We start from the raw sequence: 21,239 nt of genomic DNA, 5'->3' as shown, positions 1-21,239 counted from the left end.
TGCATCAACATCTTCTAGCCGCGCGAGTTTCTCGAACTACCCGCACTTGTTCTTGATTATTCACTTTTGCAGTAGGGTTGTCACTTTGCCTACACACAACACTCCCGACAGTCCCGACATCAGCCGATGTGTCCCTAGGTGTTTTTTAGGCACACAAATATAAATTAAAAAAAAGAACATTAAAATTGACGAAATTGACAAACAAACTCACACAGGTACTAATACATAACTTACTAAAACTAAAACTTATCCAAATAAGTCGCTCCAAGCACTTCCGGATGCAAAGGTGCCCATCACACCCGATGTGTTCCCAAGCTGATTGCGGTAGGTATCCCCTGCATCTGAAAAGACCAAGCAGGCAGGCATGGTCGCGCGATAAACGATATAACGGTCAGGCCGTAATTTTCGCACTATTTGTAAGTACGATAGGGACGCACCGATGGCGATAAAGTTTATCCAACTAGTGGGCTACACCCGCAGGAACCATAAACAATTTTAGAAAGAGAAAGTAGAGATCAAAAAAACCGGCCAAGAGCGTGTCGGGCCACGCTCAGTGTAGGGTTCCGTAGTTTTTTGTATTTTTCTCAAAAACTACTGAACCTATCAAGTTCAAAACAATTTTCCTAGAAAGTCTTTATAAAGTTCTACTTTTGTGATTTTTTTCATATTTTTTAAACATATATGGTTCAAAAGTTAGAGGGGGGGGACGCACTTTTTTTTCCTTTAGGAGCGATTATTTCCGAAAATATTAATATTATCAAAAAAACGATCTTAGTAAACCCTTATTCATTTTTAAATACCTATCCAACAATATATCACACGTTGGGGTTGGAATGAAAAAAAATATCAGCCCCCACTTTACATGTAGGGGGGGGTACCCTAACAAAACATTTTTTTTCATTTTTTATTTTTGCACTTTGTTGGCGTGATTGATATATTTATTTATTTATTTATTTAATCTTTATTGCACAACAAAATAAGGTACAAATGGCGGACTTAATGCCTCAAGGCATTCTCTACCAGTCAACCAATGGGCTAAACCAGAAAGATTAAGTAGGTGCAGTGTCTTAATAAAAAGAAGGAAAAGGAAACTGTAGCCTAAACTATGGATAGATGAATATTAAACTATACGTATTCAAGATAAACTTACATATATACGTAATAAAAATAAACATACATATATATTTACATTGATATACCTATACTATACCTAGTGTGAATCATTAAGATGACGATGAAGAAACTTTGTCAAGGAAATACTTGCGCAACATGCGCTTGAATGCGAATTTGGTCTGTGCTTGTCTAATTGAGAGAGGAAGAGAGTTCCAAAGTCTAATTGCCTGGACAGTAAAAGAGTTGGACATAAAACCGGTACGACGTTGAGGGACAATAAGCCTTAAACTACGAGAAGAACGATATACATATTGGTACCAAATTTCAGCTTTCTAGTGCTTACGGTTACTGAGATTATCCGCGGACGGACGGACAGACAGACATGGCTAAACTATAAGGGTTCCTAGTTGACTACGGAACCCTAAAAAGAGAAAAATTATCCCTTAATTGGGCACGACGATATCAAAATTTAGTCAGTTTTGTAACCGATCAACGATAGAACAACGTTCAAATAAGTTGGAACGCACAATTAAGAGTTAACTTCATTGTTAGGGGTACGTCGGTAAAGGACACAAAATTTATAACGACCGGATTATTGACGACCGGTCTGGCTCAGTCGGTAGTGACCCTGCCTGCTGAGCCGCGGTCCTGGGTTCGAATCCCGGTAAGGGCATTTATTTGTGTGATGAGCACAGATATTTGTTCCTGAGTCATGGATGTTTTCTATGTATATTATTATAAGCATGTATTTATCTATTTAAGTATGTAAGCTACAACAGTCTTTGGCCCATCGGCGGAAAGTCGCCAGTCTGATGTCGGTGTTTTACAGGTTGCATTTAAGGGAGTGTGCTCAAGATCTACACGGGCTTATTCCACCGTCCCCATTCTACCATCGGACTCTTAAGACGCACAGCCGGTTTCCATGCTTACTTTTTTTTTTATACTATGTCGGTGGCAAACAAGCATACGGCCCGCCTGATGGAAAGCGGTCACCGTAACCTATGGACGCCTGCCACTCAAGGAGTGTCACATGCGCGTTGCCAACCTATTAGAAACTTGTACACTCTCTCACTCATTCCTCCAAGTGAGTACTACCTTGTACTCACTTGGTAGGTATTCCGCAAATTCTCACGAAGCGCTCTTTTCTTATGCGCACTGCCAAGGAGTAGAATTCCTTGCCGGCGGCTATATTTCCGAGCTCATATATCCCGGCAACCTTCAAATCAAGGGTGAACAGGCATCTTCTGGGCGAGCTCGCTCCATCGTAGGCCACCTCTTTGCCTTTGGCTAGTCTGTAGCCAAGAGTAAACTATTTATAATTTTTAAAAAAATCATACATCTTGGAACTTTAAAGTGCATCTTTATAAAAATGCGATACATAACCTAACCACAAAATTAACATTTTGAAAAAACCCCCGACTGCGACATAGTAGACCGATTTTCATGAAACATGGCTAAGAACACTCCCGACTAACTCAGCTTTCAGACAAAAAAAAACTAAATCTAAATCGGTTCATCCATTCGGGAGCTACGATGCCACAGACAGACACACACACAGACAGACAAACAGACAGACAGACAGACAGACAGACAGACAGACGGACAGACAGACAGACAGACACGTCAAACTTATAACACCCCTTCGTTTTTGCGTCGGGGGTTAAAAATGTCCCCCTATAAGTCTAGCCCATGCACTTTCTATCAAAGGAATACAACATTGTTTTGGTAACTGATAGCTGCAGTGGCTAACCGTGTAGCTATAAACATTTAACATTTTATGGCGTGAGATAGAAATTCCTTTCAGTTGGCCCTCATGCTGCATAATTTTGCTCTGAAATACTATGTTGCTAAATTTGGTTAGTTAAAGTTAAGATTACCACAATCTAGGTATATTTGAGACGCATTCAAATTCTCTATACAAACGCTCTAGACTATTTCCTCCCCGCAAGGCCAAGATGGGCGGCTGTCTATCATTTGTCACCATATCTGTCACCTTATAACCGACCGGTCTGGTAGTGACCCTGCCTGCTGCGCCGCAGTCCCGGGTTCGAATACCGGTAAGGGCATTTATTTGTGTGATGAGCACAGATGTTCCTGAGTCATGGATGTTTCTATGTATATAAATATTTATATATATTATGTATATCGTTGTCTGAGTACTCACAACACAAGCCTTCTTGACTTACCGTGGGACTCAGTCAATCTGTGTAAGAATGTCCTATTATATTTATTTATTTATTTATAACATGTATGCAACTACGAAAGTGCTGCAAAACTGCGCGCAATAACGAAATAATTGAAAACGCATTGGTTGGCTTTGTAACCATGGCAACGCATTATTATAAAGATAATAGCCGGCGGGGGATAGCTTTGGGCAGCTGGCTTGAGCGCTGGTAGTACAAACATTTTCGCCACAATACAGGAAACAGTGAATTTCACGAAAGTTATTCTAGAAAACTATTAAAAATGAAGTGCATGGTTGCAGAAAAAGTATTGTATGCAACAGTGTTTAACTAAGTCAAAATATACTCGTGGAGTCTGTATTAACAATTTTCGGCTTCGCCTAAAATTGTCACCCGCGCCATTCAATTTTTTTTTTAACCTCCTTTATAGTGGTTGCCTAAAATACTATTTTGTGTCGCACTACTCGAACTGTTTCGCTTTTTTTTTCATAAACTTGCCAGTGATTGACCTTAGTCGCATCGCACCTGATGAAAAGTGACGACAAGGCCGAGGTTGTAGCTCACTGGTTCAGTAATAGACTATTCACTCTTGACTTGAATACACCCAGATTTTATTCGCCCGGGAATTTTTTTATATTTTAATTTTTAAAGGCGCTGCATAAATAAATGCCCGCATGGTAGTAACACACTGTATAGACACACTACGTGTAGATCCTCTTTATGTTTTAAGGCCACTGCGTCTGAATGCGAGTGTATTTGCGTCTTGTCTAAAAGCTGCGATGACATATTGACGGATAACTTCCTTCGGAAAGGTTGAGCCAATCTCCACAAAATGATAGATTTTGTCGGATTTGGACATCTAAAAATAGTTGGTGGATTATCTTGACAACTGAGTCTTGCATCCTCTTTAAAAGTTACGATGATAAATATTATCAATCATAATGATTTATTTATTTTGAAACTTGATCAATTTCATGTGCTCCGCTTACCCTGTTTGGGAATACAGGCGCTTGTCTACCAAAAACGCCTCCGTGATATATTAGGCTACAGATTCTATACAAGGTGCTCGCGAGGAACCCATATAACTTTAACGGCATATTCTTGGTTACATTTTAAGACTAAAATGTCATATAAACTTTTCTAGAATTCGTCTAGTTTCAGAGTTATTGCCAATTAAAAAAAAACATTTTCGTATTGTTACTCAGTATAAAAGGTCTTCTTAACGGCGCTGATGCGCAGTTGTGGAGCATAGTCCCACAGTAGTCATTGATAGATGTCAAAATGTGACAAGAAAAACTTCCAAAAAATTTGGTTTTTAGAAAAATTTATTAAGGAACTCATTTTAATTGCCAACTTCATGGATAAAAATTACTTTATATGTGAAAATACGTCCAAAAAAGTAAGAAAAAAAAAACAAAAAAAAAATTTTTTCGCGAAAAATTTTAAAATTCATATAACATTTTTTTTTTCTTTTGGCCTCAGAAACGCGTGGTTCAAGTTATGCGGGTTCCTCGCGAGCACCTTGTATATTCTATAAGGCCAAAATTATATCATAAAGTCCTGCACACAAAGTGTGTGTGGCGTAGTCGTCCCACTTTGTCGATTGCTTTAAAGCCGCTGTGTCAGTTTATTCATGTTAAGATTTAGGTAAATCTCGTCTTTATGGTTAGCGACAAAGTGGGACGTTTTACTAAATACTATTACAAAACATAATACGTAGTGATGGTATTTAAACACAATCACGTCGTCAGAATGTAGATCATCAAGGAAACTTTTAAATAATAAAATTAAAGTATCATCAGTGAATTTCAGCAGTTCTCGAAAAGTTTGTACAAAAATTAAGGGAAAAGTTAAATTTGTTTTTATTAATTCCTATTTTGTTACCAAGATTTTGTTGATAAATTGAGATTTTATTAAGTTTTATTTCGTCATTAGGGTTCTCTAGTATCTATATTTTCTTAATTATAAAAATTATCCTGTATATATCTTACGAAAGTCGAATTATATTACAAAACGTCGGTAACAAAATAGGATCAATTAAAATTTGCTGACGTGGCATTGTACAAAGTTGACGGGAATTGCTGATTTAACGATTTTTAGGGTTCCGTAGTCAACTAGGGACCCGTATAGTTTTTCCAAGTCTGTCCGTCCGTCCACGGATAATCTCAGTAACATTATTTATTTAATTATATAAATTAAAATGTTTTATTAGGGTACCCCCCCCCCCCCCCTTACACGTAAATTAGATTATTGAAGAATTAAAATATTGTTAGATAGGTATTGAAAAATAAATGGGGGTATACCTAGTTAATTTTTTGATATTGTTAATATTTTCGGAAATTATCGCTCCAAAAGTTAAAAAAAATGAGTTCCCTCCCCTCCCACCCTCTATTTTTTGGTTTAAAGAGTATGAAAAAAATCACAAAAGTTGAACTTTATAAAGAATTTCTACGAAAATTAGTTTGAACTTGATAGTAGAACAGTTTTTGAAAAAAATACGGGAAACTACGGAACCCTACATTGAGCGTGGCCCGACACGCTCTTGGCCGGTTTTTTATCCACTCACCTAACACAACATGGTAAAATTATTTCCACTCCGGCCTTGAATAAATAGATGAAGGTGTAAAAATATGGCACTGTCGCGATAACCGTTTTATGAGCTGTAAAACTGCAGATATCTCGTAACAGTGTTACAAAAAGCAATAGGTTTTGGCAGCGTTATAATATAATATATGACTGTCTGGTCGCCGCGATATTAAAATACCCAGCTTTTTAACGCCCGACGCAAAAACGACGGGGTGTTATAAGTTTGACGTGTCTTTTTGCGTGTGTGTCTGTCTGTTTGTCTGTCTGTCTGTGTGTGTGTCTGTCTGTGGCATCGTAGCTCCCGAACGGATGAACCGATTTCAATTTAGTTTTTTTTTGTTTGAAAGCTGAGTTAGTCGGGAGTGTTCTTAGCCATGTTTTATGAAAATCGTTCCATGTCGCGGTCGGGGTTTTTTTCAAAATTTTAGATCATATGTATGAATATAAAGTAGGCAAAATGAAATAAAATCTTTATTTACAAGAACATACCTATTTACATTTACATAATTATTATAAGAAACTAAGCCTAAACTTAATAGCTAGCTAATGTTTAAAATAGGCCCTTGAGGCGACCAAGTACACTGGCGACATTTCCTCGCTGTATCGCAATGATGATACGTTGTGCGAGGAAGTTGCCAGCTCTTCAGTCACGTTACCTCAACCAGACGCTTCGCGATTTCTGTGAACAAACCCTTTATATCACAGTCACAGTTAGCAAGCCTAAATTGACTGCCCGATTTTTGTTGAAACTGAGCTTTGAGCTACCATTTTCATTTCTGAACGTTGCTTGGCCACGGAGTAAAATAACCGAAAATAATGCCCCTCTAGTAAAACTCGTCTTAGTGTATTACCTTCAGAGTTCATATTAAATTTAGGTTTCGTTTCAGTTAAGGCCTTTTATTTTTTAGTAATGATTTGGCGAAATGGGCCAGCTATTATGTAGCTTATTCGAGGTCAGAGAATAATCAGTTACGTATTTTGTGGAAGTGTTTAAGTTTTTCGGTGTTATATTTAGGTAATGTACAGTATGGTGTGTTCAACACAATCAAATGTTGAGTTCCTTATAATATGTGAATAGGCATTTTTTTGTGGCGCCATCTATGTGTGGTGTTATGTATGTGCGTTCTTAGGCGGTCGCATTTTAATGCATGGGATGGAGATCTTATTATAAATATTAAAAAAAAAATCTATGGTTTTTCAAATCTCCTAACTTTATAACAAGAGCGGATTAACGAGTGGCAAACATTTTGACGAGTTTGTACACTTTGTGCTTGAGCCGTTTCGAGAACAAGATAAATACGTTGGAGTTGACAGTTTAACACAATTAAATACTTCTTTACAACGTTTTTTCATAGCGCTGCTAACTAACTATAACCTACCTACCTGCTGGATAACTATAACCTAATCACAAAATTAAAATAAAATAAAAAACGCACTAGTGGACCGATTTTTTATTAAACATGTCTAAGAAGTAAGAACACTCCCGAATAACTCAGTTTTGAAACAAAAAAAAAATCTAAATCGGTTCATCTGTTCGGAATAGAGATGGGCCGAATACTCGGTATTCGGCATATTCGGCAAGTTTTTAATTGTTCGTATTCATCCGAATTATTCGGTTGCATTGCCGAATAAACAAAGTAAATAACTAATGACGATCTTACGTATTCCAGTGGATAATAAGCTCCTATTATAGTATCTTTTTAAGAAACTGCTAAAAAAAGGGAAACCTATGCTTCAAAATATAAGTACAATTGTTTGTAAAAAAGTAAAAATTCATGTTCGGTTCTGTAAGAGCTGAACCGAATGTTCGGCCGAATATTCGCATTCGGCAAAGTCCATATTCGGCCCATCTCTAGTTCGGAAGATACGATGGCACAGACAGACACACACAGACAAACAGACAGACACATCAAACTTGTAACACCCCGTCGTGTTTTTAAAAAACGCTTGAATAAAATGTAATAAACTGCACTGGGTATTGATAAGCGCTCGAGCAGCAAAACTTAATATTTTGAGAGTAATCTTATTATTTTATACTTCAACATTGACTTGAGAGCATTGGGCTAACGATCAAGTGATTGCGGGTTCAATTCTTAAGATAGTGAATCTTTCCACTTTTAAAATCTCTCTAATATTAATAACATATTTTTCAATACAGATAGTGATTTTGCACGTGGAAACTTCAGAGTACCTGGAGGTACTGAAAAAATGTCGTACGATACACATGTTTTTCGCACTTGTATCGTAATGTACTATTATTAAGCACAGAATATAAATCTTATACTTTGAAACGAGCAATTCTTGTATATTTATTTATTTATTTATTTATATATATATTTATTTACACTGACGATCTCGGAAACCGCTCTAACGATTTCGCAGAAATTTGTTATGTGGGGGTTTTTGGGGTGAAAAATCGGTCTAACTTATCCTTAGGTCCCGGAAAACGCGAATTTTCGAGTTTTCATGCGTTTTTCTTCGCGCGCCATCTCGTGTGCAGTAGTTGTACTGTTAAGACAGAATTCTTTCGGTCGATGTAAGTACTATTTATTGCAAACACTAGATGGCGACACAGGTCAAGGCTAAAACGAATAGAAAATACACTATTTGAGTTTTTGTGGCGAAATGCGCGCCATCTCGTGTGGAGTAGTTGTGTTGTTAAGGCTGAGAATTCTTTCGCTCGATGTAGGTACTATTCATTTTTGAACTAGATGGCGACACATGTCAAGGATACGAAACAGAACCGAGCGAAGCTCGGTTGCCCAGATATTAGTAGTACAAGTACAGAAGGTTGATGTTCACAAAATGCCGCCATTCGAAAGGGACCGCTCGCGAGCAGCTGACATTGAATTTTATTGCGCCGCGCGAAGGTCGACACCACTGACTAGGCCGCGAACTCGCGGTCGCCGACATCACAGTATAATAAAGAGTAATACTATCGTACAGCATGGCCACTCCCCGCTACCCGCTTCCCGCTGAAAGTGCCGCCCACCCCCGCTCGGTTACCTCACAGTTACCGCCTGTCAAAAACACGAACAGTCGACCTGTCATATATTATTTCACTCACATAGCATAGTACGCGTTCACCTACACGAGCTTAGACTGTGTTCTAGGAGCAACGCGCCTCTTTCATATATTTGATCGACAGTGTCCGAGGTGTGCCGACATGTACTTCTAGCGTCCCCCCCCCTCCCCCTGATATAAGCCTTGTCACACAAATGTGTCGATAGTTAATTCTCTGAACGTAAAGTTTCTGCCATGTGGAACTGGGTCAGCTCTCGGCTGGAGTGCTGTTGGGACCGATTATGGCGGTTCTGCGTTCCGCGGCCTAATTGGTAATTATTTAATTTTTACTACAGGTTTTAACTTTTAGTTGTAGTTGGTAAAATTTTATAAAATTGAGTTAAAATAAATGACAAATAAATCAACCAAAAAAATATCCTTAACTAATAGTAATCATGCTACACTAAACTAAAATTAAGATTAAATAATTAATTCCGATTATTAATATTTTTCGAATGTCGTAATGTACTATTATAAGTCTTTTAAAATCAAAAGTCCACCAATCGCTCTCAACAGCCCTCAGCCGTGGCCTAGTTTCACATGATGCCAGTACCTTTAAGTTAAGAGGATTAACTATAGACACATCGCCCATATGTCTCTGACAAAGTGACTAGTGATGGTTAGGGAATATTCGCTGGGAATATTGGGTAAATCTGTTATTTTTTTATAAACAAAGTTTTTTCTGAAAAAAAAATATTTTTTATTTATGTTTTATTAAAATGTATAATATTATCCAAAATATTATTGAAACATAAATTATAAATCCAAGACTTTGCACTGACAAAATTGGAGTTATTTAACTAACATTTATTGCGAAATAAATAGTTGATACTTACGGTATTGTAACGATAAACCTACTAGAACATTTACGCATGTTTTAAAAAAAAAAAACACCATAAATAAAATGAGCCAAATGAGCCTTACTAAAAACATTTTGTTTAACACGTTCACTGCGAAACAGGTCATTCTGACCCTGTTCTGGACTTCCCCCTGGTGCGGCGACAGAAATGCGCAACTTTACCCTGGTGCGAAGCCCATATCATTGTTATATTTTATTATTTTTATATAGTCAAGTATACGTTTATATTTATCATTTTACACTCTATTTGACAGCATATAAATTAATAAACAGGTCACATATGTCCTGTTCGCACCAGTCTTAGACTTTTGTTATTCAGTGCGGAACAGGGCCTTTAATGACCTGTTACGCACGACCTTGTATAGCACTGGAGCAAAGTGCAAAATGCATTAGTGTTGTTACCATATTATCAATCCACACGTTATTTTGTGGTGAAAAAATGTGTTTCGATTGTTTTAAATGAAATTCGTTAAATACAATATAACGCTTTTATACGCAAAACGCTTACAATTTTGCTAAATATTATTACGTAAAAATATATTGTAAAAAGTTCAAATTGCTTGATGCAAAATATTTACTAAAATTTCTAAAAATCGTTTTTTAAATAATGTTAAGAGCAAAGTTAAAAGTTTTGGTTGTATATAAAAATCTGGTTACATTAAAGGTAAAGAAAGTAAGAATTGGATCGATATATTAGTTCGTTTATTTTCCTCATCACTACTAAATCATCGACATTTTTACCTGTGCCCGTTCTGGCTGTGCGGCATAAGTCAATTTTGACCTGTTAATTAATTCGTCTATAAAATTTAAACGAACAGTCATCAACTTCGGCGAAGACAGTATTGTGTAGATTAGTTATTAGACTAAATATTGTTTCAATAAAATTTAATAAATGTGTATCTGGTAAAGGTATTTTAGGTAAAATATGAAACTCTCCTTACAAGCTGTAATTGACTTGTACCGCACAGAGAGAAAGCGCAATACAGGACTCTCATGGGTTGTAATGCACTGAGAGCGAGTTCACAAAATCCGGCTCCGCAGTGAACGTGTTAAGTCGAATATTTTATCATGTTTCGTAATAAAATGCGCAAATCATTTTAATCTAAGTCTGTAAAATATACGCGATGGTCTTTTGAGTGGCGCAGAATCGACGATCTCCTTTGTTTGATTAATGATTTTATTTATTTTGGAGGTACTTATATCTCCTTGATTTTAGTACAGTAAATCCATCATTTTCATTCTATAGCCTAGTTCATTTTAGGTTACATTACCTCTCAAATAGTCCTTACATCCTGACGGATGCTGCCTCTGAGTACGTGACACGGGCAAGGGCAGCATCCGCTCGGTGTGGGAACATTTTTGGGAACATTCCCATCGCACAACACTAGTGTGATGTATCTTTGTCATTACAGGCGAGGGGTTTAATTATGTCATGTGAGATGCAAGTTAATTAACGAGTATTGACAGCATTCACTCTGTCTTTTACGGAGTGCAATACGAGGGCCTTGTTGTCGTATTATGTCACGTACACCCATTTATTATTGTAGGTACTAGCATTTTCTCGCTGCTTTGCCCGCGTACTAAAGTCATATAATTATGTTTAGGAATACCCCTGTGATGTTTCGAATGAAATGTTCAAACTAATCTTGTTTTCCCACACAAACTTTAACCCCGTTTTTCACCCCTTTAGGAGATGAATTTTGAAAAATCCTTTTTTAGTGCTCCTGTACACCTTATAAGGAACCTACGTGCTAAATTTGGATTCTCTATGACCAGTGGTTTCGGCTGTGCGTTGATATGTCAGTCAGTCAGTTTATTTTTTTATATATTAAGATTAAAACGAAACAAATTTTTATTTCGAAATTAACAAAAAGCGATAAGTATACCAGTTAACTTATATTAATAAGCCTACCGTTCTGTCGAATATAACGGAAATAGAAAACAACACGGTGTATGGATATATGCACAAAAATCCTGACTCCTACATTAAGGTCTAAGTAGAATTCAAATACTTCAAAGAGAAAACCGTTAAAAAATAAAAGAGAAGACAAGTTGAAATCTTCTTTTTTTTCAAATCCAGCTAAATTCCTTTCCATTCGAACATTACAGGTACACAAAAACACATTTGTACGAGGACTCATCTGAAAGGACCTCAATAAAATCAATCGGCTAAGTGCGAGTTGGACTCAATTTACAATACTTTATATAAACTTACATAAAAATAACAGGTACCTATGTATGTCATCAGGCGACCGGTCTGCTCGTTTGCCTCCTATCACATAAAAAAATGTCTCTAAAAAGATCTATTGTAGTTTGCTCTCAACTCGATTGCTTGCTTCGAAGGAATTAATAAGCTGTGTATACAAAATAGAGACCATCTGACGAGGTTGCGTTCTGCGTTTCCTTTAATTTTAATTTTTGGGTCTCTTTAAAGCAAGAGTAAATAGGTATCTCATAGGTAAGCGTGCTCCACCGTAGACCGCATCATCACTTACCATCAGGTGTGATCGTAGTCCAACGTCTACCTATCCATACTAAAAAAAAAAAAACTTGCTACCAAAATTAGTTTCACTTCCCATATTATCGCCCAATGAAATCTAACACTACAACCGAGCTAGTTTTTGGTACCATTATAATATTGTAAATGCATTACTTATGAGCTAATCTGATGACGAACTAAAATATCGTAGGAACTCAGTGATGAAACAACGCGAACTGTTGAATTTCGACTTTTTTAATGAATAAGTAAAGTAAGTAAGTAATTTACCTATTACTTGTTTCTTCAAGAAAAAATTCTGGAAGAAGCTAGAATTTTACATGAAAATTGGAATTTTAAAATTGTTTCAAGGTAGGTACGGAACCCTAAAATGGAATGAATAGGGCACCCAGACGGTAAAAAGGCAGGGTTCGCTAAAAGGCTGATAGAAGAGATTATCTTCAGGCGTGCGCGTGCTCAAGTCTTACCCAATTTTCACAAAGAGCTGCCTTGTTGTGTTAATTTTCAGTTTTGAATAGATGAATGGAAAAAAAATATGTTGTGGGTTCCAAAGCGGACATGTATATAAAAATTAATGTAATTTGATATCGAGCGATTGGTCGATATTCGGTGAAATAAAAACCTTGTAATCAGATCATATAGCAAATGTCCTTGTTACTAATGGACAGCAAAAACACTGATAGATATAAGTTACCCATTCCAATCAAACATATTAAATGTCGTATGATCTTTGCGTCAGTGCGTTCCGTCTCTTTCATTATATCAGTTGCAAGATAGGTACTCTAAGAAACAGCTGACATAATTATGTACTTTTAAATGAGTCTGTGGCGTCTCCTCTGTCGCTGCTAAATTAGTGTCACAATATTCTTACAGATGGCGCTTAACTTCTGCTAGTGAGCAAATACGAAAAGTACAGATCCTAAAACGCGCTACCGGAGTTCCGAAAATCAGGCGTATATAAATATACAAATTCTGTCTTTCTACAGGCTTTGACCCCAGAGAGTACTCTCTATTGCCAACTATCCTCACCTTCCACAAGTCTGAAGAAAATAGGTAGTCATAAATCTGATATAAAATGGAGACCTAAGTTCGTAAATATTCCTTTAAAATCAAAGTAGGTACCTACGTTCTAAAAACGCAAAAACAAAATCCCAAGACACAGATTTGAAGTAGAAGCATCAGCAACACTCAATCGCACTTAAGCCGGTCTGCTATTGATTTTCTACGCTTAACAGTATCGATATAATAAAATGTTACGTGTCCGTTCGTTGGTGCTTGAGTTGAGACCCATTTAGAGATCACTTGTCGACTAGATGGAGGAACCGCTAAGATCAGTTCGTTCAAGTATGATTGATGAGAAAACCATAGATTAAATATAAGAAGATCATACCATCCCATACATTAAAATGCAACCGCCTAAGAACGTGCATACACTACACCACACATAGATGGCGCCACAAAAAAATGTCTTGTAGCTTTCGATTATACTTGTAGGTGGCGTTAAGTGTCACTTTTGACATAGATTTATGGCTCGAAAGTGACAATTAACGCCAATCTACAAATAATCGATGGCAACAAGGCATTTTTTTTGTGGCATTCAGATTTTAATGTATGGGATGATATGATCTTCTTATATTTAATCTATGGGTAAACTGTGGTTGGCCTTAAAATTGGGACCCGTGTACAGATTGATAAATTAATAATTAATAACTAATAAAATAATATATTATTATCGTCTTCGGTTAGCACGACAGTTAATCTTGAAATAAAGTATCAGAACGGATTATTCGCGTATTATGAATTTAAGTATAATACATCCACGTTTCGAACTCTTTACAGCGGGATTACAGATTACAGAGGGATGAAAAGAAATTAAAAACGACATTTTTTACTTGTTCATTACATTGAATGATGTCATAAATGTCATAATGTATAATTATGTCAATGTGTATGAAAACGATATGCGGTACCATAGCTTGAGTGAGGAACCTGTGGAAAGTAATCTTGGTAACCCATCAAAACCCTTATGTTTACTCGTGCGAACCGTACTTCTTGCTAAGCATCTCTTTACTGATATGAGTGGATGTTGAATTAGATCTGAATTTATTCTCATTGTATTTAAGCTAGATATTAAATGAGAAGTCTTGTTATGAATAATGTTTCAATAATAATTACCTTTATAATCGGTACTAAATCGCGTACTATTGAGATACCTACTTATTAAATAATTACGAATTAAAAGTTGTTATGTGTAATAATCGATAAGTTTAAACCAGTATAATGTTTCAATAATAGCCTGCTACAAAAACTACCCTATGTATTTCCTGATGGCTCTTTATCCATAAAAAAATACTTCGTTAGTGATTTAAGAATAAATAGGTAACAGACAAAATATTGGGTATTTTGTAAGAATACGTTCATAATAAGGGTTTTCTGAACGATGTATTTCTTTGTTTGATACTGAGGCGCCAGGTCCTTCTGATAGCAAAATTCAAAATCCACCAATCATATTAAAACGGGGGCCGATTTTTGAGTCTCACTGTCACTAAAATACCGGTTGAAAACGGTGAATTGCCTATTATTTTCAGTGACAATTTTCTGAATTCGAACGCCGTGAGACTCAAAAATCGGACCAGAAACATATGACTTTTGTCAAGAGGGTGCTGTTATTCCAATATAATATGCGGTGACAGTTATTCAGTATAGTATGAAGAAAATAGTTCTAATGAAATTCCGCAACATGGCGCTGTAAGTCAACATTTATTTTGTTTGTGGATTTGACGTTTGCTATCAGAAAGACCCGGCATCTCAGAATTGCTGCCTGGCGAAACAACGATTCAAAGAATCTTTATTGAATCAACGTTTCATAAAATATTTTTTAAGTAAAGTCAGTGACGAAATCCTAAGCGCTTCAATCAAATCATCGCGAACCATATTATCCCCAAGAGAGTTCTATTCTCATACACACTATTGATTCAAGTGGTTTGGCCCAAGGCCGATGACAGTTTAAGGCTTCATGGATTGGGGTTATTTATAAAACTCTGTACTTTTAGTTAGGTACATAAAAAAAGTAAACAAATAATTTGTTAATTTTTGGGTGATTACAATTTTTTTCTTTTAAACCAAGCTGATCTGTCACGGAGCAGCCTGTCTTTAAGCTAGCCTACACAGCGTCTATACCTACTTAGTTTAAATACAGACTAAAGCTTCTCTTAAGCTGAGTTTAGGCGTGTAAGTTATTGCTGCAAGTTTTGAGACAGAAGTATATGCAAGAAAGTAATGCAGATATTTGCTTGCAGCAATAACTTGCTGGTCTAAACTCAGCTTTACATAGGGTAAGCGCGTGAGTAATGTAATGCAGCCTACTTAGAATCGGAGATAACATGTTTTTCAATTTTATTAAGTATGCAATGAGTACATACAAAAAGAAAAATATACATTTTTAGAAGCCAATAATCACGTTTTATACTTCAGTGATTATTTTTTGAAAGTAATAAGGTGCGTCTTAAACACATGTTAGTAATTTTATTCTAGGTATTGAATGGAAAAAATCGGTTTGCTGAAAGAAATCCTTTAAGCGACGATTTTGCCTTTGTACTGCTTATCCTAAGCCATATTTCTATTCTGTACAATAAAGAGCTTACACATACGTTCAATATAAGGTAACTCTGCAGACTGTACACAAATTACCCAACATTCTAACCACCGTAGGCTATTGACCTAAATCCGTACCAGTTTTTTTCAAACCCTGGACGCACAATGTTGCGGTTGAATGCACGCAAATGAAAAGGGGAAGTATGGAATGATAAATGTTCTGGCATTATATTCCTTTTGCTTTTAATGCGGTAATTGCGGCATTTTTACATTTTTTACTTTGGGTGAAGAAAATGGATCAAGATTTCTTAAGTGTCTTTTCCATATTTATCTGGAGAGGATCATTTGTCACTTCAAATTTTCTCTCTTTATGTACTGTTTTATGTACTTACTGTAATTTAGCAAATAAGTACTACAGCTCAAACTGAGTCAAGTTTTTTTTTACTTAACTAGGACTTATTTATTTCGGATAACAACAATACTTAACAATAAAAAACCTAATTATATACAATATAAAACTTAATGTTAACTATACAAAACTAAAATATAACTAATTAAAAAATAAACTTATAATAATTAAAAATAATACTTAAGTAGGTAGATATGTTACCAAGTTCGCAAAGTTAAAACAATCTATGGGATTTATTTAGTGACTTAATTATTTTGAAATATGTTAAATGCAGCAGATAAATGAGCTCTTTCTGCTCCTAGAAGATTGTGAGCGAATATCATTGCTGACTAATTTTTTTATTTATTTATTTAATTTATTTTTATTTACTTAATAAGCAGGTAGGCAATTAAAAAACTGATATAGCCTGTATCCAGTAATCATAGCCGAGTTGTAGATGTGATGTGCTTGTCTAGTCTATTTTTAAACTGATTCACATTTTGTGCTGAGACCACGTCTTCTGGGAGTTTATTCCAAGATCTCACTACTCGGTTGCTCAAAAATTGTTTATAAGGGTTACTGTGAAATCTATCACCCTCTAGCTTTAATATTTATTTCTCATTTGTCCGGCGTGGCTAAAGAAGATATTATTTTACACACAGAGAGTACAAAATAAAGTGTTAGGATAAAGGACACGTCTGGACAAAAGCACTATCACCCAAACGACCTCGGTGCTATCAGACAAAACCCGGGATGCTGCCGACATAAACAACAGATAAAACGGTTCAACGAAATAACGTTTAACAAATGTGTTAAAAGGTTTTGACAACAATGATAACAGTTTTCCAGCTCAGTCTATAGTCATTTGCCAATACAGTACTTAAAATGTGAGTTTGCACGGGAAAACGTCCCACTTTTTCAATTCAACGAAATAAACTACTGATTTGATTAAAAGTAACGCACTGATTACAAATTTAATGGCAATACTAGTAAGGTTTGGTACGTGTACCTCAGACAGTGGCGAAACGTTTCGAATTGTCATCACCATCATAAAAAAAATAATGAAGTTAAAAGTGGTTACAATTTTTAAAACCTTTTAATATGAATTCATAATTATTAAGGTACTCTATAGCTTCTGAGATTTGAACATTCGTCGAAAAATTTCAAAATAATTCTGCCGTCGGATAATTCTAATTGGCAATTATTTTATAAACGAATTTTAGCTCAATATCTATACCGAATATTTTTGTTCCAAGAAATTCAGAACTTCACCAAAATGGCGATGATCTAAACTCAATAACGTTAATGAACTTCTGTTTCTGTAATAAATAAAGTTTGCGTTGTCAAAATTCTCGGGTTGTTTACGGGGGCCAATTTACGCCAGTTTTCAATTCGCGATCCGATCTCTGATAGTAAACACCGTTCACAAACAATTAATGGAGGGCAGACTATGCAGATTATTCTCCAAGATGAAACTTGTCTTCTTAAGCGCTGGTAGCCTAGTGGTAAGAGCGTGCGACTTTCGATCTGGAGGTCGCGGGTTCGAACCCCGGCTCGTACCAATGAGATTATCGGAACATGTGTGTGAAATGTCATTTAATATTTGCCAGTCGCTTTTCGTTGAAGGAAAACATCGTGAGGAAACCGGACTAATTCCAATAAGGCCTAGTTACCCTTCGGGTTGGAAGGCCAGGATGGCAGTAGCTTTCGTAAAAACAATTGCCTACGCCAAATCTTGGGATTAGTTGTCAAAGTTGACCCCAGGCTCCCATGAGCCGTGGCAAATGCCGGGATAACTTAAAGAGGATGATGATGATGAAACTTGTCTTCTTCATCTTCGGTTCCTTATTACGGAGGATCTTGATCATTTAGCAGTTTTTGTGATGTGGACTGCAAAGGCATGGAATGCGCTCACACTATCGGCGTTCCCTAAAATTTCGACCTCGGTCTGTAGCCTAGAGTCTAGACCTCGGTGAGCGTCTTAGACTCTGTCTTCACTTTCCATCAGTGTGCGTAGCCGAATGCACAAACGCTTACGATAATATCTCTTTCGTAGTTATCTATCTCTATCGCTCTTGCATATTGGTGCGACAGAGCCAGACTTCATTTCTTCGGCGTTTCGTTTCGCAGAAATGCTATTCGGCTACGGGGCCTGGTGTGATTAGAATAAATCGTCGATCACGATCAATCTATAAATAAAATAAATTTATAGTTTAAAAAACTCTAAAAAAACACGCTTTTAAAAATGTACGTAAAAGCCAAAAATAAATTATGGATCGTTCAAGTTGTCTCTGTAAAATTTAAACAAAAATATTTTTTCAAGTAGGCGAATTTCGCAAACCATTTGTGGCTTAACACGTATTGCTACTTAATAACAATTAATACCACCTGATGTATAGGTACCAAGTTTATCGTAATAAAGTCATTCATTGATTCATTGAATTTAATTTTTATTTCAATTTATTTATTTAAACTTTATTGCACAGTAAAAATATACAGTTACAAAAGGCGGACTTAATGCTACATGGCAGTCTATACCAGTCAACAGTGCCGGCCTGTGCAATCGATTAGGGTTGTGTGGGTTGGTTGAGTGAATTTGAGTTTCGGCAGGTTTGGGAAGAAATCTTAGCATGTAGGGAAAAAATCGCGAGCGCGAGCGTAGCGAGCGCGAATTTTTTTTCATAGTGCTGCGCTAATTTGAAGATTAATGCAATACAGAACTTAAGGATTTCATCTTACAGAGTAGGAAAGAGACAAAAGGTTGAATTTTCTCAGTCGCATTTACGTGGGGTTGAACCTGGATATGGAACGTGGACGCGACAGTTTGCTAAGCAACTACAAGACTGATAGTGGCTCTGGGATCTGTAGACCTTCACGACGTGCTTAGCAGTGGCGTGGCCTGAAATTTTTCGTTGATAAAGCCACCCCCCACCTCCCACCTTATTTTCGCTCTTAAGGGTTGCAAGAATTGATATTTTTTTATGCGATATTTTTTTAAGAGTAAATAAACAAAAGGGGGCGGGGGGCTTCGCTTGAGGGTCACAAGAAAACCCTAAACCAACTTATTTTGAATACTACGTTGATGTTTCTTTTGCGGGGGGCTTTGCCCCCCGAACCCCCCTTAGTTTTGCTCTTAAGGGTCAAAAGAAAACCCTAACCCAACTTATTTTAAATGTTACATTGATCTTTATTTTATGCGGGGGGCTTCGCCTCCCGAGGCCCCCTTTCTTTGGTCTTAAGGGTCACAAGAAAACCCCAACTTATTTTAAATATTACGTTGATCTTTCTTTTATGCGGGGGGCTTTGCCCCCCGAGCCCCCCTTACTTTTGCTCTTAAGGGTCACAAGGAAACCCTAACCGAACTTATTTTAAATATTACGTGGATCTTGCTTTTATGCGGGGGGCTTCGCCCCCCGAGACCCCTTACTTTTGCTCTTAAGGGTCACAAAAAACCCTAACCCAACTTATTTTAAATATTACATTGATCTTTCTTTTATGAGGGGGGCTTCGCCCCCCGAGCCCCCTTTCTTTGCTCTTAAGGGTCACAATAAAACCCTAACCCAAGTTATTTAAATATTACGTTGATCTTTCTTTTATGCGGGGGGCTTCGCCCCCCGAGGCCCCCTTACTTTTGCTCTTAAGGGTCACAAGAAAACCCTAACCCACTTTATTTTAAATATTACATTGATCTTTCTTTTATGCGGGGGGCTTCGCCCCCCGAGCCCCTCCTTTCTTTGCTCTTAAGGATCACGAGAAAACCCTAACCTAATTTATTTTAAATATTACGTTGATCTTTCTTTTATGCGGGGGGCTTCGCCCCCAGAGCCCCCCTTACTTTTGCACTTAAGGGTCACAAGAAAACCCTAACCCAACTTATTTTAATAACTGCATTGATCTTTCTTTTTTGCGGGGGCTTCGCCCCCCGAACCCCCCTTTGTTTGCGCTTAAAGGTCACAAGACAACCCTAACCCAACTTGTTTTAAATATTACATTGACCTTTCTTTTATGCGGGGGGCTTTGTCCCCCGAGCCCCCCTTTTGTTTATTTACTCTTGAGGGTCACAAGAAAATCCTAAACCAACTTATTTTGAGTACTACGTTGATTTTTTTTTGCGGGGGGCTTCGCCCCCGCCCCCAATTTTGCTTTTGTAAGCATGTGGACGCTAGCCCGCGACCTGGGCTACATATTTAAGGGTCACAAAAAAGACCCTTACCTGACTTAGTTCTTTACCTGACTTAGACTTAGGTCTTTCCTTTTTCCGCTCATAAGGGTCGCAAGAAAACCCTAACCTAACTTAGGCCTCGCTTCGCTTCGGTCAATAATAGGTTTGTTATAACGTTGAAAACGTAACGTTCAAAGTTCATTACGTGGCCTTTCTCACAAGCGCAAACACAACTATGATACGATATGCCATCATAGAATGCCAGTGCCAATTTTCGGGCTTCATTATCAGACCTTGAAACCTAGTCGTGGTCAAAGTTCATTATAAGACTTTTCTAAGAAACCCGAAAACAGCTATGATACGAAGTTCCATCATGTAGTTCCAGTTCATATCTTCCGGCCTCATCATCAGACCTTGAAACCTAATCGTAGTCAAAGTTCATTACAATATTTTTTTAAGAAATCCAAAAACAGCTATGATACGATGTTCCATCATGTAGTTCCAGGTCATATCTTCCAGATTCATCATCAGACCTTGAAACCTAATCGTAGTCAAAGTTCATTACAAGACTTTTCTAAGAAACCCAAAAACTGCTATGATACGATGTTCCATCATGTAGTTCCAGTTCATATCTTCCGGCTCCATCATCAGACCTTGAAACCTAATCGTAGTCAAAGTTTATTACAAGGCTTTTCTAAGAAACCCAAAAACAGCTATGATACGATGTTCCATCATGTAGTTCCAGTTCATATTTTCCGGCTCCATCATCAGACCTTGAAACCTAATCGTTGTCA

At 37.0% G+C, this 21,239-nt stretch overlaps 1 protein-coding gene and 1 long non-coding RNA gene across 3 annotated transcripts in view; both read left to right on the top strand.

The window, feature by feature from the left end:
- LOC125238289 (neuropeptide F receptor-like) overlaps positions 1 to 21,239 on the top strand; it is a 125,362-nt gene that overhangs the window by 50,725 nt on the left and 53,398 nt on the right. The window contains exon 1 of one of the 2 annotated variants that reach the window (XM_048145578.1): positions 9,125 to 9,217. The exons of the other annotated variant lie outside the window; for it this stretch is intronic. The gene's annotated coding sequence lies outside the window, so the exon portion shown is untranslated. Of the gene's footprint in view, positions 1 to 9,124; positions 9,218 to 21,239 lie in introns of those variants that run through there. 2 annotated transcript variants of the gene reach the window in all.
- LOC125238290 lies at positions 1,043 to 5,769 on the top strand. Its single transcript, XR_007178424.1, has 3 exons — positions 1,043 to 1,322; positions 3,202 to 3,203; positions 5,758 to 5,769. It is a non-coding gene; the product is annotated as an uncharacterized LOC125238290 (long non-coding RNA).

The sequence above is a fragment of the Leguminivora glycinivorella genome, chromosome 23, assembly GCF_023078275.1.
Source record: "Leguminivora glycinivorella isolate SPB_JAAS2020 chromosome 23, LegGlyc_1.1, whole genome shotgun sequence".
In the NCBI taxonomy this organism is placed as follows: Eukaryota; Metazoa; Arthropoda; class Insecta; order Lepidoptera; family Tortricidae; genus Leguminivora; species Leguminivora glycinivorella.
This window is presented reverse-complemented; position numbering and strand designations above follow the sequence as displayed.